The 18,401-nt window shown below is 40.9% G+C and overlaps 1 protein-coding gene and 1 non-coding gene across 2 annotated transcripts in view; both read right to left on the bottom strand.

Annotated features, from left to right (window-relative positions):
- Window positions 1-18,401, bottom strand: part of LOC126253687 (intraflagellar transport protein 172 homolog) — a 305,113-nt gene that overhangs the window by 25,450 nt on the left and 261,262 nt on the right. The gene's annotated exons all lie outside the window — the stretch shown is intronic.
- Trnat-cgu (transfer RNA threonine (anticodon CGU)) lies at window positions 318-392 on the bottom strand. Its single transcript has one exon. It is a non-coding gene; the product is annotated as a tRNA-Thr (tRNA).

Raw genomic sequence — 18,401 nt, 5'->3', positions numbered from 1 at the left:
TGGCAGATTAAAACTGTGTGCCCGACCGAGACTCGAACTCGGGACCTTTGCCTTTCGCGGGCAAGTGCTCTACCAACTGAGCTACCGAAGCACGACTCACGCCCGGCCTCACAGCTTTACTTCTGCCAGTACCTCGTCTCCTACCTTCCAAACTTTACAGAAGCTCTCCTGCGAACCTAGCAAAACTAGCACTCCTGAAAGAAAGGATATTGCGGAGACATGGCTTAGCCACAGCCTGGGGGATGTTTCCAGAATGAGATTTTCACTCTGCAGCGGAGTGTGCGCTGATATGAAACTTCCTGGCAGATTAAAACTGTGTGCCCGACCGAGACTCGAACTCGGGACCTTTGCCTTACGCGGGCAAGTGCTCTACCAACTGAGCTACCGAAGCACGACTCACGCCCGGCCTCACAGCTTTACTTCTGCCAGTACCTTCTGCCAGTACTTCTGAGGTACTGGCAGAAGTAAAGCTGTGAGGCCGGGCGTGAGTCGTGCTTCGGTAGCTCAGTTGGTAGAGCACTTGCCCGCGAAAGGCAAAGGTCCCGAGTTCGAGTCTCGGTCGGGCACACAGTTTTAATCTGCCAGGAAGTTTCATATCAGCGCACACTCCGCTGCAGAGTGAAAATCTCATTCTGGAAACATCCCCCAGGCTGTGGCTAAGCCATGTCTCCGCAATATCCTTTCTTTCAGGAGTGCTAGTTCTGCTAGGTTCGCAGGAGAGCTTCTGTAAAGTTTGGAAGGTAGGAGACGAGGTACTGGCAGAAGTAAAGCTGTGAGGCCGGGCGTGAGTCGTGCTTCGGTAGCTCAGTTGACAAGGCAAAGGTCCCGAGTTCGAGTCTCGGTCGGGCACACAGTTTTAATCTGCCAGGAAATATCTGAAACCTGTAAGTATCTCCAGGCTTCTTCCATGTATACAATCTTCTTTTATGATTCTGGAACCAGGTGTTAGCTATGATTAGGTTGTGTTCTGTGCAAATTTCTACCAGGCGGCTTCCTCTTTCATTTCTTACCCCCAATCCATATTCACCTACTACGTTTCCTTCTCTCCCTTTTCCTACTGACGAATTCCAGTCACCCATGACTATTAATTTCAATACACCCAATAAATGAGATCTAGTTCTCTATAGATAAGGTCTAATACCATGGATATGGTTGAGAAAGCAAAATATTAGTACAACAGTTGTATACACGTAATGATTTTTGGTTGTGGTCATCAAGATACAATATTATCCAATAAACAATGTTGTGTACATTAATGTTATATGCCTATCTGATATGATTGTTTACCTATGTGCCAACGGACTCCGCATTTGGTGCACCTGTGTTGTTCCCTGTAGTGAAGGGACTATGTGGCGACGGACTCCGCATTTGGTGCACCTGTGTTGTTCCCTGTAGTGAAGGGGTGTCCGCAGTGAACGGCAAGCAATGCTACGATACATAACATGTGGTTCCTGCACGTCAGTTCCTTCGTGATATTGAAGTGTGCACATCGCTAGTATGGCTCCACAAGTGGAGATATCAATAGAAAAATGTGCTGAAATTGTAGCACTTAGCCAAGCAGGTTTATCTATTTGCCAAATTGCGAAACAGTGTAGTGTATCTATAGAGGGAGTGCAATACACCCTTCACTGCCAGAAGACAACAGGAAGCAATAAGGACACACCACCACCAGGACAACCTCATCAAACAACTAAAAGTAATGATAAATATACCAGAATTACCAGTAAGAGAAATAGAGTCAAAACAGCACCCCAAATTCATGCAGAATTGGTAGAAATGAACACAGCAACAATATCTGTTGCAACATAAAAAGGAGACTGACTGAAGCTGGCTAGGAAGGATGTGTCACAGCAAGAAAACCACTTCTAAGGCCCATAAATAAACAGAAGAGACTTGAATGGGCTAGAAAACATCGTAATTGGACTTTGGAAGAGTGGAAGAAGGTGTCATTCAGAAATGAATTGAAGTTCGAGATTTTTGGAACCAGAAAGATAATCTTTGTTCGCCGATTTTTAGGGGAAAGGATAGTCCAGCAGCGTGTTTTACCCACAGTTAAACACGGTGGAGGTTCTATTATGGTTTGGAGATGTTTTGCTGGAGATAGAGTTGGAAACGTTGTGAAAGTAGAAGGATATATGGCTCAGAAGCAGTACCACCGTATACTTCAGTATCAAGCAATATGAAGTGGATTGCACTTTATAGGGAAAGGGTTCACCTTACAACAGGATATTGACCAAAAAAATATCACTTAAAAGTCAGTACCGCCATTAGACTGTTTTTTATTTGCAGTGCTACAATACACAATCATGATTTTGGCTTTAAAGTGCCATTATCAAGTGTTTTAATGTTATACAGTGCCTAAGATGGCATACTGTCATATTTAAAATACACTATTAGACACATTGTCTGTTTTGTTTTATCACTGAGTATACCATATTGACTGATTCGGTCAAGATGGTATACTCAGTGATAAAACAAAGCAGTAGGCTTTTACCAGAAATATTGCCCCTTAGACAATGTGTCTAATAGTGTATTTTAAACATGACAGTATGCCATCTTAGGCACTGTATAACATTAAAACACTTGATAATGGCACTTTAAAGCCGAAATCATGATTGTGTATTGTAACAATGCAAATAAAAAACAGTCTAATGACAGTACTGACTTTAAAGGAATATATATTGACTGTGGCCCCATATTATGAAAAAATTGTAAAAAAATATCAGTTTGCATACGGTACGAACTACATTGCATCAAAAGAAAAACAGCAAGTACTGAACGGTATGGTATGGCTGTCCCAAATCCCCGATTTTAATCTCATTGAAATGGTCTGGGATGAAGTGGACTGACATATCAGGGAAGTTATTATATCCTGCAAGAACATCTCTGGAATATTGCTAAGGATGTGTGGAATCATATAGATTCACAATACCTACAAAAACTGATAGGCCGCATGCCTCGAGTTTGTGAGGTGTCATTAAATCCAAAGGAGCATACGTTGATGAAAGTAAAAATATAATGATTGTGATTGTATTATATATGTGGAAGTTAATATAATCATATTTTGTGAGAAATAACATTTGATTTGTGTTGTAAATCTGAAATACCAGGGTGTATTGAAATTAATGATCAGTAGTGTAACTTCAACTACTACTGTTATTATTAGCCAAGCACATATTTTGTAAGAAGGAGGTAGTAGGCATTACAATGTGTCTTTCATCCCCCAGAAAAACTCTGGAATTTGGTAGGTCCTGTCAAAGATGATTTTGGCCTCACGAAACAAGATGTCTATGAGATACCTTGTGAGTGCTGAATGGCATAAACTTGCCAGACATGAACAGCACAAGATCTATCTGTTGAACACCATCATACCACATCTTGGTCAACCTGAAAAATCTGCAATAGCAGAATACTGCCTTAGTAGATGATGGCACATGATGTATGGAAGGACAAAGATAATATCTTTCTGAAACTGTGTGATCAAGGAGACAGTACATTTTTGCATGGCAGATACATAATAAGAGGATCTAATCAACTACAGGTTGGGACTGTGTGCTTGCCACTATTATGTACAGAGAACAACAAGAATTTGTCCCAACAGTTACCGTGTTATAGTGGTCTGGCTCATGGCCACAGCAACATCAGGGGCTGCACAGGTTTCCACTGTGTGGTGAAACTGAGAATATTAATACATACACACTAACGATCTATTAATATGAGCAACTCTACAAGAAAAGGAGAAGTGGTTAATTAAATATCTTGCACATTTTCCTGCTGCTTCTGAAATGTTTTCCTACATAAGATCAGACAAACTCATGTTACACAATATTAGGAGAAAAAGAAAGTAAAATAATGATGAAAAACCATTCAATTACATGTACAATCGAACATAATATCTTAGAATGTAATTCCATAGTGCATTATGGAAAGAAAATAAGCAAAGTATCATAACTTACTGATTTGTTTCTCTCCAAGACCTGCAATAACATGAAGTGTAAATCTGTCCAAACTTCATTGTTTAAGATAGTTTAAATGTTCTATTTTCTCATCCATGCAAAAAATTATGTTACTATTAACTCTTGTCCATCATTTAGTTTTCTTTAATGTTCGATACATCTGTTGGGACATATGAATCACCTGAATCAATGATTACTGACCATTCATTTTTTAAAAGTCTTTTGTTGGATTTTGCCAAAAACACTGAAGATTTCTACAGACCACACATTTATTTAAATCTCATGATTATTGTAAAGTCACATGTACCACGACAAGTATCACATAAGAAGAAGTATGAATATACTGTTCAATAATGTTCAGTTGCAGTTTATAGCTGAGAGAGTCTTGTCAAGACAAAATTCTCAACAACATCAGTATTAATTTGTGTAAACGTAGAACAGAGTATAATATGTATGCTTTCTAAAAACTAAGCTCACTTATATAAAATAAATAGTACACTAAACACTGTTGGTGTTTTCAGTATGGTTTTGTAACAATTGAATCTGCTCTTAACCAGACAGAGAGATATAGAGAGAGAAATGACTAAGAGGATGAACATAATTCATGTCAGAAAAGTAAGAGGAGAAGAACTTATAATTCTTGTATGTTACATACTTTATGGACAATCTGTGCCTAAAAACTTTGGTTTTTATCTCTAGAGTTCAGGGGATCTGGTATCAAATAAAAGGTATTCAAATAACCTCAGCAGGAGACAAAGTACCTATGTGATATTTCCGGCTTTGGAGCCGTAAGATTCCTCCCCAAGATTCACTCCACAGTTTGGTTACGATTAAAATAGATGAGGTGTGATATAAGAGTTAAGGTAAGGGGTAGTACAGAGAGTACCCGTTATGTGGTAAACTGCACTGGTTTGGTAGGGAAATAGTCTGATTGGTTGCCAACACAGGAGCCAGGGCAACAAATATATTAGATTCATTTATTAATATTCAATAATCTGAACTGCATGATTTTATTGTCTGTCATGATGAAGATATAGTCAATGGAAAGCTTCAATCTACTTATTTCAGTTCTCATTTTTGTAACAATTTCAACTAACATTAGGATAATATATTCAGACAAAGCACTTCATGCACCTTCAGCTCTCATGAAAAGTGCACTGCAAAGAGAAGTGATTCGGGCTGTCTGTTCAATGTAGAGAGGGGAGTTGAATTGTATGTTTCGCATTACTGGCTGGACAAGTAAGAACTTGAATGTAACTCTTCAGGCTTTCCCGGCGATCTAATGACATCTTGGGTTGTCGGGTGTTCTGCCGGATATCAGCGTCGTACTTGCACGATATTTCGGTCACGTAGCTCGTGACCTTCATCAGGTGCGACCTGAGACTGCTCCTCGAGTGGACCTGGTCCAGTATTTATGCCTATGGCCTTCCCCCTCCACCAACGGCTGCAGGCGCTTCCTCTGTGGTCCGCGCCCATTCCCTGCGACCTGCTGGAGCGTTGCTGCTCCGTTTTCCGTCTGCTGCGGTTCTAGGTGTTCCCTCTGCGGTCCGCGCCCACCAAACCCGCTCCTGGGGGTTTCATCTACGGTCTGGGGTACCAAGCGTTCCCCCTGTGGTCCGCGCCCGCTGACCACGACCTGTTGGAGCGTTGCCGCTCCGTTTTTCGTCCGCTGCGGCTCTGGATGTTCCCTCTGCGGTCCGCGCCCACCAGTCCCACTTCTGGGTGTTCCATCTTCGGTCTGGTGTGCCTGGCAGTCCGTCAGGGGCTCGTTTTCCATCTCCATGTCTCTGGTTCTTCTGTTTGTGTAGTGTTGCAGCTGGCCCCGTTGCTCCTTTAACAATTCCAGAGCCGGATCCCAGGCTCTGCTTAGCTGGTACCCTGTGTCACGGTTCATAAGATCGTCAGCCATTTTAATTTCTATCGATTCTCTTATAACACTGTCCCAAAATCTGGGTGTTTGTGCTAGAATCTTGGTATCCTCATACTTCATGGCATGATCTAGTTCTAGACAGTGTTCAGCAACGGCTGACTTAGTCACCTGTCTTAATCTAGTGTGCCTCTGATGTTCTTTGCACCTGATCTCCACAGTTCTTGTCGTCTGGCCAATGTAGGACATGCCACATTGGTAAGGTATATTGTAAATCCCTGGTTTTTGTAACCCCAGGTCGTCTTTGACACTCCCCAGCATTCCCCCTATCTTGTTGGACGGACAGAAAACACACTTGATATTGTGTTTACGGAGGATCCTACTGATTCTGGCAGAAATAGAGCCAGCATAGGGCAGATATGCCACCAGAGTTACATCAAAAGTCTCTACGGGGAGGAGATGTATCAGAATATCAAGAAGCTGGACAAGCTACGGCAGAAGAAAGGGAAGTTACCGAGTTCTCTCAGTTTTTTGCTGAGGTGTCGAGATGGAGAAGTGGTACCAGTATTTGCCAGAATTAAACATCACATCAACTCCAGAGCGGCGAACAAGATAAAACGCAGAGCCAGCATGGCACTGGTGAGAGAGAGGATTCGAGATATGCGCCACAGGTTAGATGTTGTGGCCAGGGAGCTGTTACACATTCATCTGTACATGGCAGCCTCCTTAACAAGAGAAGATTGGGATTGGGTAGACCGTGCCGCCTGGTCTTTAGCTGAGCGTGCTAGAAGGAATGCCTCATCTTGCCAATCTGCAAAGTTTGACCGCATGAGTAAGAAAGCACAGCAGATGGAAGAGACACGCACTGTGACGAATCTGAGTGGCATACAGTTTGATGATACGACCTTAAAGGTACTCAGCAAGGGTCTCAACTTTGCTACGACCCCTAGAAACGTACCCATTTCAGGTTTCGTCAGTGCAGTAGAGCAAGTCGCAGCCACACTTCCACCTAATGTGGCAGAGGAAGTCCGCCGAGAGACCTGCAGGGCCCTCACCAAGGCCAGGCCGCCGAAATCGAACATCACAACCGAGGAGAGGCTTGCACTCAAGAAACTACTGGAAGACAACAGCATTGTGGTACTGCCAGCAGACAAAGGGAACTCCACTGTCATCTTGCAGCGGGAGGATTATGATGAGAAAGTACGCCAACTTCTGGAGGACCCTGCATACAGAATACTGGAGGGTGACCCCACGGACAAGGTGGCCAAGAAGACTAGTGCTCTCTTGAAGGAAACAGGGATGCCCAATAAGATCATCAGACAACTACGGGAAAAAGCGCCAGTGCCACCTAGACTGTATGGTCTGCCTAAAATACACAAGGAGGGCGTGCCCCTACGTCCTATTGTCAGTAATATTGGGGCACCTACGTACACAACAGCCAAGTACTTGAAAGGTCTCCTGTCTCCATATGTGGGGAAATGTATTCACCACATCCGCAACTCAGAAATTTCCTGCAACGCCTCAAGCAACTGCACATCACAGATTCGGACATCATGGTTAGTTTTGATGTGGTATCGCTGTTCACCAGGGTCCCACTGAAGGACTCACTAGAACTGATTGCAGAGAAATTTGACGGTGCTCTGTTGTACCTGTTCAGTCATACACTGACATCCACGTATTTCCTGTACAGAAACCAATATTACGAGCAAACTGAAGGTGTAGCTATGGGCAGCCCACTGTCCCCTGTGGTTGCCAACATGTTTATGGAGAGTTTTGAGGAGAGGGCATTGGAGACAGCCACATTTAAACCCACATGCTTCTTTAGGTATGTGGATGACACCTTCGTGATCTGGCCACATGGGATGGACAGGCTCAATTAGTTTCTTGAACATCTTAACTCATGCCACCCTAATATCAAGTTCACCATGGAACTGGAGAAGAATGGCCAGCTGCCATTTCTGGATGTACTAGTCCAGAGGAAAGCAGATGGATCAATTGGCCACAGTGTGTACCGAAAACCAACACACACTGATTTATATCTGCAGGCCAGCAGCTGTCACCACCCTGCACAGAAGAATGGGGTTCTGAAGACTTTGGTCCACAGAGCATGTGCCCTGTCAGACCAAGAGATAGAACGTCTCAAAACAGTTTTCTCCAAGAATGGATACACGGACAGACAAATTGAGAGGGCACTCCAACCAGCCACTATACCACAGGTTCCTGAAGAAGACCAAGATGAAGCAAAGAAGGTGGCATATCTGCCCTATGCTGGCTCTATTTCTGCCAGAATCAGTAGGATCCTCTGTAAACACAATATCAAGTGTGTTTTCTGTCCATCCAACAAGATCGGGGGACTGCTGGGGAGTGTCAACGACGACCTGTGGTTACGAAAACCAGGGATTTACAATATACCTTGTCAATGTGGCATGTCCTACATTGGCCAGACGACAAGAAATGTGGAGATCAGGTGCAAAGAACATCAGAGGCACACTAGATTAAGACAGGTGACTAAGTCAGCCATTGCTGAACACTGTCTAGAACTAGATCATGCCATGAAGTATGAGGATACCAAGATTCTAGCACAAACACCCAGATTTTGGGACAGTGTTATAAGAGAATCGATAGAAATTAAAATGGCTGACGATCTTATGAACCGTGACACAGGGTACCAGCTAAGCAGAGCCTGGGATCCGGCTCTGGAATTGTTAAAGGAGCAACGGGGCCAGCTGCAACACTACACAAACAGAAGAACCAGAGACATGGAGATGGAAAACGAGCCCCTGACGGACTGCCAGGTGCACCAGACCGAAGATGGAACTCCCAGAAGTGGGACTGGTGGGCGCGGACTGCAGAGGGAACATCCAGAGCCGCAGCGGACGAAAAACGGAGCGGCAACGCTCCAACAGGCCGTGGTGAGCGGGCACGGACCGCAGGGGGAACGCTTGGTACCCCAGACCATAGATGAAACCCCCAGGAGCGGGTTTGGTGGGCGCAGACTGAAGAGGGAACACCTAGAACCGCAGCGGATGGAAAACGGAGCAGCAACGCTCCAGCAGGTCACAGGGAATGGGCGCGGACCACAGAGGAAGCGCCTGCAGCCGTTGGTGGAGGGGGAAGGCCATAGGCATAAATACTGGACCAGGTCCACTCGAGGAGCAGTCTCAGGTCGCACCTGATGAAGGTCACGAGCTACGTGACCGAAATATCGTGCAAGTACGATGCTGATATCCGGCAGAACACCCGACAACCCAAGATGTCAAGAACTTGGATGCGTGCCACACAGTGGTATTCAAATAATGTGACTCTGTGTGAAAATGAGAGAAGAACAGAATAACAGCATATATAATTTTTGTGAACATGTTTTCTTTAAGACTTGTAATATGCTTGTGACTGATTCTAATTTGAACTGTGAGATGTATGACTTATTAATTAATCGAGCTTATGCAAAACACCTCAGTAGCAGTTTATAGCTTTATTTTTTTGCGCACTGTCAATAACTTTAAGAATAATGAACTCATGACCTGAGCTCTACATCTGCAATGGGACAACAACATCTGTACAGGTTAGGGAATGTAAAGAACCTCCGTGTTCTACCATGAAGTGGCAGAACACGACTAGGTGCCGCATTTCCAGCACAAATGGAGACAGTTACATGTCATTTGTGGTAGCACGGAAGAGTGTAAGTGAAGGAAGAATTAGTGTGGGGAATGAGTGTTGATTTGGAAACAGACTATTACTGTCATGTTTAATATTTAGCTCACTTAACTTTGACTCCCTACCCCCATGAACCATGGACCTTGCCGTTGGTGGGGAGGCTTGCGTGCCTCAGTGATACAGATAGCCATACCATAGGTGCAACCACAACGGAGGGGTATTGGTTGACAGTCCAGACAAACGTGTGGTTCCTGAAGAGGAGCAGCACCCTTTTCAGTAGTTGCAGGGGCAACAGTCTGGATGATTGACTGATCTGGCCTTGTAACACTAAACAAAACGGCCTTGCTGTGCTGGTACTGCGAACGGCTGAAAGCAAGGGGAAACTACGGCCGTAATTTTTCACGAGGGCATGCAGCTTCACTGTATGTTTAAATGATGATGGCGTCCTCTTGGGTAAAATATTCCGGAGGTAAAATAGTCCCGCATTCGGATCTCCGGGCAGGGACTACTCGAGAGGATGTCGTTATCAGGAGAAAGAAACCTGGCGTTCTACGGATCGGAGCGTGGAATGTCAGATCCCTTAATCGGGCAGGTAGGTTAGAAAATTTAAAAAGGGAAATGGATAGGTTAAAGTAAGATATAGTGGGAATTAGTGAAGTTCGGTGGCAGGAGGAACAAGACTTCTGGTCAGGTGACTACAGGGTTATAAACACAAATTCTAATAGGGGTAATGCAGGAGTAGGTTTAATAATGAATAGGAATATAGGAATGCGGGTAAGCTACTACAAACAGCATAGTGAACGCATTATTGTGGTCAAGATAGGTACGAAGCCCACGCCTACCACAGTATTTCAAGTTTATATGCCAACTAGCTCTGCAGATGACGAAGAAATTGAAGAAATGTATGATAAAATAAAAGAAATTATTCAGATAGTGAAGGGAGATGATAATTTAATAGTCATGGGTGACTGGAATTCGAGTGTAGGAAAAGGGAGAGAAGGAAACGTAGTAGGTGAATATGGATTGGGGCTAAGAAATGAAAGAGTAAGCCGCCTTGTAGAATTTTGCACAGAGCACAACTTAATCATAGCTAACACTTGGTTTAAGAATCATGATAGAAGGTTGTATACATGGGAGAACCCTGGAGATACTAAAAGGTATCAGATAGATTATATAATGGTAAGACAGAGATTTAGGAACCAGGTTTTAAATTGTAAGACATTTCCAGGGGCAGATGTGGACTCTGACCACAATCTATTGGTTATGAACTGTAGATTAAAACTGAAGAAACTGCAGAAAGGTGGAAATTTAAGGAGATGAGACCTGGATAAACTGACTAAACCAGAGGTTGTACAGAGTTTCAGGGAGAGCATAAGGGAACAATTGACAGGAATGGGGGAAAGAAATACAGTAGAAGAAGAATGGGTAGCTCTGAGGGATGAAGTAGTAAAGGCAGCAGAGGATCAAGTAGGTAAAAAGACTAGGGCTAGTAGAAAACCTTGGGTAACAGAAGAAATATTGAATTTAATTGATGAAAGGAGAAAATATAAAAATGCAGTAAATGAAACAGGCAAAAAGGAATACAAATGCCTCAAAAATGAGATCGACAGGAAGTGCAAAATGGCTATGCAGGGATGGCTAGAGGACAAATGTAAGGATGTAGAGGCGTATATCACTAGGGGAAAGATAGATACTACCTACAGGAAAATTAAAGAGACCTTTGGAGAAAAGAGAACCACTTGTATGAATATCAAGAGCTCAGATGGAAACCCGGTTTTAAGCAAAGAAGGGAAAGCAGAAAGGTGGAAGGAGTATATAGAGGGTCTATACAAGTGTGATGTACTTGAGGACAATATTATAGAAATGGAAGAGGATGTAGATGAAGATGAAATGGGAGATACGATACTGTGTGAAGAGTTTGACAGAGCACTGAAAGACCTGAGTCGAAACAAGGCTCGGGAGTGGACAACATTCCATTAGAACTACTGACAGCCTTGGTAGAGCCAGTCCTGACAAAACTCTACCATCTGGTGAACAAGATGTATGAGACAGGCGAAATACCCTCAGACTTCAAGAAGAATATAATAATTCTGATCCCAAAGAAAGCAGGTGTTGACAGATGTGAAAATTAACGAACTATCAGTTTAATAAGTCACGGCTACAAAATAGTGACACGAATTCTTTACAGACGAATGGAAAAACTAGTAGAAGCCAACCTCAGGGAAGAGCAGTTTGGATTCCGTAGAAATATTGGAGCACGTGAGGCAATACTGACCCTACAACTTATCTTAGAAGCTAGATTAAGGAAAGGCAAACCTACGTTCCTAGCATTTGTAGACTTCGAGAAAGCTTTTGACAATGTTGACTGGAATACTCTCTTTCAAATTCTGAAGGTGGCAGGGGTAAAATACAGGGAGTGAAAAGCTATTTACAATTTGTACAGAAACCAGATGGCAGTTATAAGAGTCGAGGGACATGAAAGGGAAGCAGTGATTGGGAAGGGAGTGAGACAGGGATGCAGCCTCTCCCCGATGTTGTTCAATCTGTATATTGAGCAAGCAGTAAAGGAAACAAAAGAAAAATTTGGAGTAGGTATTAAAATCCACGGAGAAGAAATAAAAACTTTGAGGTTTGCCGATGACTTTGTAATTCTGTCAGAGACAGCAAAGGACTTGGAAGAGCAGTTGAACGGAATGGAGAGTGTCTTGAAAGGAGGATATAAGATGAACATCAACAAAAGCAAAACGAGGATAATGTAATGTAGTCGAATTAAGTCGGGTGATGCTGAGGGAATTAGATTAGGAAATGAGACACTTAAAGTAGTAAAGGAGTTTTGCTATTTGGGGATCAAAATAACTGATGATGGTCGAAGTAGAGAGGATATAAAATGTAGACTGGCAATGGCGAGGAAAGCGTTTCTGAAGAAGAGAAATTTGTTAACATCGAGTATTGATTTAAGTGTCAGGAAGTCATTTCTGAAAGTATTTGTATGGAGTGTAGCCATGTATGGAAGTGAAACATGGACGATAAATAGTTTGGACAAGAAGAGAATAGAAGCTTTCGAAATGTGGTGCTACAGAAGAATGCTGAAGATAAGGTGGGTAGATCACATAACTAATGAGGAAGTATTGAATAAGATTGGGGAGAAGAGAAGTTTGTGGACAACTTGACTAGAAGAAGGGATTGGTTGGTTGGACATGTTCTGAGGCATCAAGGGATCACCAGTTTAGTATTGGAGAGCAGCGTGGAGGGTAAAAAATCGTAGAGGGAGACCAAGAGATGAATACACTAAGCAGATTCAGAAGGATGTAGGTTGCAGTAGGTGCTGGGAGATGAAGAAGCTTGCACAGGATAGAGTAGCATGGAGAGCTGCATCAAACCAGTCTCATGACTGAAGACCACAACAACAACAAACTTTGACTCCCCTTGCTTTTTCCCCACCTTTCATACCGTTGTAATGTACCTAATGTTACATTCAAAGAGTGCATGTATCAGTAAGTTGTTGTCTGTTGCCTGTATTAACAATTCATATGATTTCCATTCAATCTGAATGAAAGCTTAATAGTATTCACGCTAATATGAGAAGCAGATCAAGACTTAGAGTTCACATTATCAGGTAGTTCTTGGAATTGTCTGCTCCAAAATTCCAAAGGTCACTATGTCTGATTATAAAATGATATGATTATGGTGTATCTTCAGATTCACAAGAAAGTCATTTAATAATAACATCTAATTAAATTTATTGCCACAGCTTTCAACAAGGTGTTTCCTTTGTTGCACTCCTCATAGAACCAAGTCACTGTCAGCCATGAAGCTGTTTGGAGTTCTGAGAAGACATTTAATTCCAGATGATCAAAATTGTATAATTAGTGGCAGAACATGGCTACATTAATTTGACTGAGGGTGTCTTTGCAATCATATTTCTGACTGTTCTCTGGTGATGCATGCAAAATAAAAGTGCTGAGACTGGGCAGTGAGGGCAAAGGAATCGTGTACCTTCTTTGCTGCAAGTGTTCACAGTCACACATGAAGGACGTGAGATGGTAACCAGAGAATAATATGCTGGAGTAGGCCTATGTCCTTTGAGCTTTTCATATGAATCCAGGAGATGCAACCAAAGAAGAGTGTACATGTTACTTAGCAGTTAATCCAGTATACAGATTATGTTTTTAAAAGTTACTTCTCTTTTGCTAGTGTACACACACACATGTATATTCTCTCTCTCTCTCTCTCTCTCTCTCTCTCTCTCTGTGTGTGTGTGTGTGTGTGTGTGTATGAGAGAGAGAAGAGAGAGAGAGTTTCCTGGTATGAGACTGAGAATTTGAAACTAGGTTCAACAGAACTGTGCGTGCCAATGTCATGCCTACACAATAGATAAGAGATGCCGCTCTGAGTAACTGCAGTGAATGTAGCACCGTGTGGAAGTACAGCATAAAAATAAAATCATTATAAAAATTCAAATAAACAAGTTTTTGTAATCATTAGTAGATAAATGGTAAATTTGAAGTCTTTACCCCACTTTCACATATAACTACTGACTCTGTTGTTTACTGACAAGAGCTCCCTATCTTAAACTGCCTCTCTAAACATCAAGTGACCACTGGTATAGATATGTTAGACATTTCAGTATTTAAGCTACCTTCCTACTTCTGCAGAGTAGATATGGATGGAGGAGGAGTTGCCACATTTATTAAAAACTGCCATAAATTCAAGAACATTGACATTAATAAATTCTGTTTAGATCAGCATCTAGAAGCATGTGCAACAGAAGTAGAGTTCCATAACAGATCCTATATAATAGTAACTATTTACCGAGCACCTGCAGGAAATTATAATCTATTCATAAATCATCTAGAAGCTCTTTTGGGTTATTTAACAGGAAGAAACAAAGAAATTTTAATTGCTGGTGACTTTAATACAGATTTTCTAATTTAATCTTCCAGTAAACATTTACTGCAGTTAGTAAAGTTGTCTTTCAATCTAACTCACACTGGAAACTTTCCAACTAGGATCACTAAATCCTCAAGGACAGCCATTGATAACATTTTTATAGACAAATCAAAGGAACAAAATCATATCATAAAACCTGTAATAAATGGACTATCAGATCATGACATGTAGCTCCTTGTTTTAGATGTAAATTCCAAGCAGATTATCAAGACTGCTAAATCGGAGTACAGGAGAGTAGTCAATCAACCAAAAATTGAGTGTTTTAGAAAACTGCTCAAAGATATGAACTGGAAAGATGTTTATAGTGCTCATGACATGAATGAAAAATATAACACATTCATGAACAATGTCAGTACCATGTTTGAAAACTGTTTTCCTCTAAAAGTTACTCAAATTAAACAGAAGTCTATAATAAAACCATGGATCACACAAGGAATAAAGATTTCCTGTAAGACAAAAAGGAAAATGTACCTGTCGAGCAAGAATAGATCCAATGCTGATGATTTAGCTAAATACAAGGAATACTGTAAAATATCAAAAAAAGTAATTCAGACATCTAAACAAATGCACTACGAGAAGAAGATAGCAATGTCAGGGAACAAAATAAAAACAATGTGGGATATAGTGAAAGAGGAGACTGGTAGAACCAGAAAGGAACAGGAGCAAATAGCAAATGGTTCAAATGGCTCTGAGCACTATGGGACTCAACTTCTGAGGTCATTAGTCCCCTAGAACTTAGAACTAGTTAAACCTAACTAACCTAAGGACATCACAAACATCCATGCCCGAGGCAGGATTCGAACCTGCGACCGTAGCGGTCTTGCGGTTCCAGACTGCAGCGCCTTTAACCGCACGGCCACTTCGGCCGGCCCAAATAGCACTAAGGGTAGATGACACATTAGTAACCGATGGGCATAGTGTGGCAAATCTATTTAACAAGTACTTTATATCCGTTACTGATAGAATGGGATTGTCAGGATCAGTAAATAATGCCCTTGAATATCTGAAACTAGCCTTTACAAATAGCTTCAGGTACATGAATATGTCACTCACTTCACCAAAAGAAATAACTTCCATAATAAAATCTTTAAAAACAAAGCATTCTAGTGGTTACGATGAAATTTCAACAAAGTTAATTAAGGCATTTTCTTGTGAGTTTAATACAATTCTAAGTTACTTGTGTAACCAGTCAATTATAACTGGGACATTTCCTGACTGGCTGAAATATGCAGATGTTAAGCCTCTATTCAAGAAAGGGGATAAAGAGATGCCATCAAACTACAGACAGATTTCACTTTTGCCAGCATTCTCAAAATGTTTAGAAAAAGTAATGTACAGGCAGCTTCTCAACCATCTGACCACAAATAACATATTATCAAGAACACAGTTTGGATTTCTGAAGGGTTCTGATATCGAAAGAGCTATTTACACCTACAGTGAAAATGTACTTAATTCATTAAATAACAACTTACAAGCAGCAGGTATTTTCTGTGATTTGTCAAAGGCATTCGATTGTGTAAACCACAACATCCAGTGCTGCAAAATGGTTCAAGTCATACCTAGCTAACAAGAAACAAAGGGTGTCAGTGCAAGGGACTAGTGAATTAAGTCATCTGTCATCATCAGAATGGGAAGAAATTACATGTGGTGTCCCACAAGGATCCATCTTAGGGCCATTGCTTTTTCTTGTGTACATTAATGATCTCTCATCAGTTACACTGCCAGAAGCTGAGTTCGTTTTGTTTGCAGATGACACAAGTATTGCAATAAATAGTATGTCGAGTGTAGGTCTAGAAAGATCTGCTAATGATATTTTCATGGATATTAATAAATGGTTTAAAGCCAACTCACTTGACATTAAACTTCGAAAAGACTCACTATATGTAATTCAGAACCTGTAAGCGGTTTCCACCCAGCATGTGCATAAAGTATGAAGAAGAGCAGATAGAAGAGGTTGACAGTCTTAAATTCCTGGGATTACAACTTGATAATAAATTCAGTTGGGAGGAGCACACCACAGAACTGCAGAAACGCCTTAACAAATCTGTATTTGCAATTCAAGTGTTAGCAGACATAGGTGACATAAAAGTGAAAAAGCTTGCATACTTTGCCTACTTTCATTCCATAATGTCATATGGTATAATATTTTGGGGTAACTCTTCAAGTCAAACAAAAGTTTTCAGAGTCCAAAAGCGTGTAATACGTATTATTTGTGGAGTAAATTCACGGACGTCCTGTACAAACCTCTTCAAAGAACTGGGTATACTAACTACTGCCTCTCAGTATATTTACTCATTAATGAAATTTGTCCTAAATAATATATCTCTTTTTCCAACAAACAGCTCAGTTCATACATACAATACCAGGAACAAAAATAATCTGCACAAGGACTTAAAAGCACTTACTTTAGTTCAAAAAGGGGTCCACTACTCAGGAACACTCATCTTCAATAATTTGCCAGCAAACATGAAAAATTTAGTTACAAATAAAGATCAGTTTAAAAGGAGCCTGAAAGACTTACTAGTGGCCAACTCCTTCTACTCCATTGACGAATTTTTTAATAGAAACAAATGATGTATTGTATATATTCATACTATTAGTATTGTTATTTCAGCTTTCAAGGGGGGGGGGGGGGGGAAGTGACATGTTCCACATCCACGAGGATCTCCTCAACACAGATCTATGGAACGAAAAACTAATCTAATCTAATCTACATCTGCACTTCTCCATTATCCTTTGAAGTTTGTATCATCCACACAGAAAAACCTTATCAATTCAAGAACTAAAGATAGCCATTATCTGTTTTTATGACACATGAATAACAGTTGTTGTATAATGAATATCAACGTTCCGAAGTAAATGTTACAAAAGTAATAAGAGATAAACAGCAGATGTCTAAAGCAATTCAGAGAGCTACAGTTTTTCATGGAAGTTTTCCTGTTAAATTTAGAAAAAAAAAAGTTAAGTTTACGGTGTGATATTTAGCTTGAATACACATTAATCATTTGTGCCAGTTTAACAGTAATTAATTATTAATGAAATTTTTACCTGCTTCACTTTGTTAATATATAATCTGATTTGGTCTACATCCCTGACAGTTCTCCTTCATGATGAATTTATAGAACATAATTCATGAATGAATGAAGGATGCAAGGAGAGTCAAGAATGAATGGTACTATCTTCAATTTGATCAGTATAGTTTGCTATGATGGCATTAAGTTCATTTCTCCTGTCAAGCATTCCCTCTGTTGTGCTAGTCCTAAGTTACCAGAGATCTGGGAAAAAACTGAAAAACTGAGACACACAAATGTGGGACAAGCACTAGCAAGTAGTAGGAGATCTGCATTTGAATCACATGTTTTACTCAAATTTTCAATGGTCACATTGTGGTTATTGTAATGCCTGGTCACCATTAACAAATTTCTTTTTACAATTTGAAAAACACAGTATTTGCAGTTCAGTTTTAAGTAGTGTGGATGTGAACATAAGCTCATGTGCTCTATGGAAATGGAAATGATGTCCCATGCTTCTTTACAGAGCGTAGGGGAACGATGCGGGAGACCCGCACCGCTTTACATAGAGCTATTTCATCAAATTAATTAGTGATGCCAAATAAACTTTAGCCATTTAGAAACATACAAACTGTGTTCTGTTGCATTAATAATTAGAAAGAAATCATTCTCATGTAGTGTTGAAATCAAGATTATGTTTGACCACCTTTTGAAGTAACAAGACAAATAATTCCATTCATTAGTAAAAAGCATTTTCAGTTATAGCCAAGTGTTTCATATTTCATGCATTTCACAAAACCACATATTGAGAATGTTCTGTGGAACACACTGGATACAAACATCACATAACATTAATGTCAATGTATTTACACTTTTTGTCTAAGGCACTGGTCTGCGGTCTGAGTTGTCATCATAATTTTCCACTTTATGTGTTAATGTGCATGATTCGGTCTTCCACTCTAA

This window comes from Schistocerca nitens, chromosome 4 (assembly GCF_023898315.1).
Source record: "Schistocerca nitens isolate TAMUIC-IGC-003100 chromosome 4, iqSchNite1.1, whole genome shotgun sequence".
NCBI classification, from domain to species: domain Eukaryota; kingdom Metazoa; phylum Arthropoda; class Insecta; order Orthoptera; family Acrididae; genus Schistocerca; species Schistocerca nitens.
The sequence above is the reverse complement of the archived record's forward strand: the minus strand, read 5'-3'. Positions and strand labels throughout refer to the sequence as shown.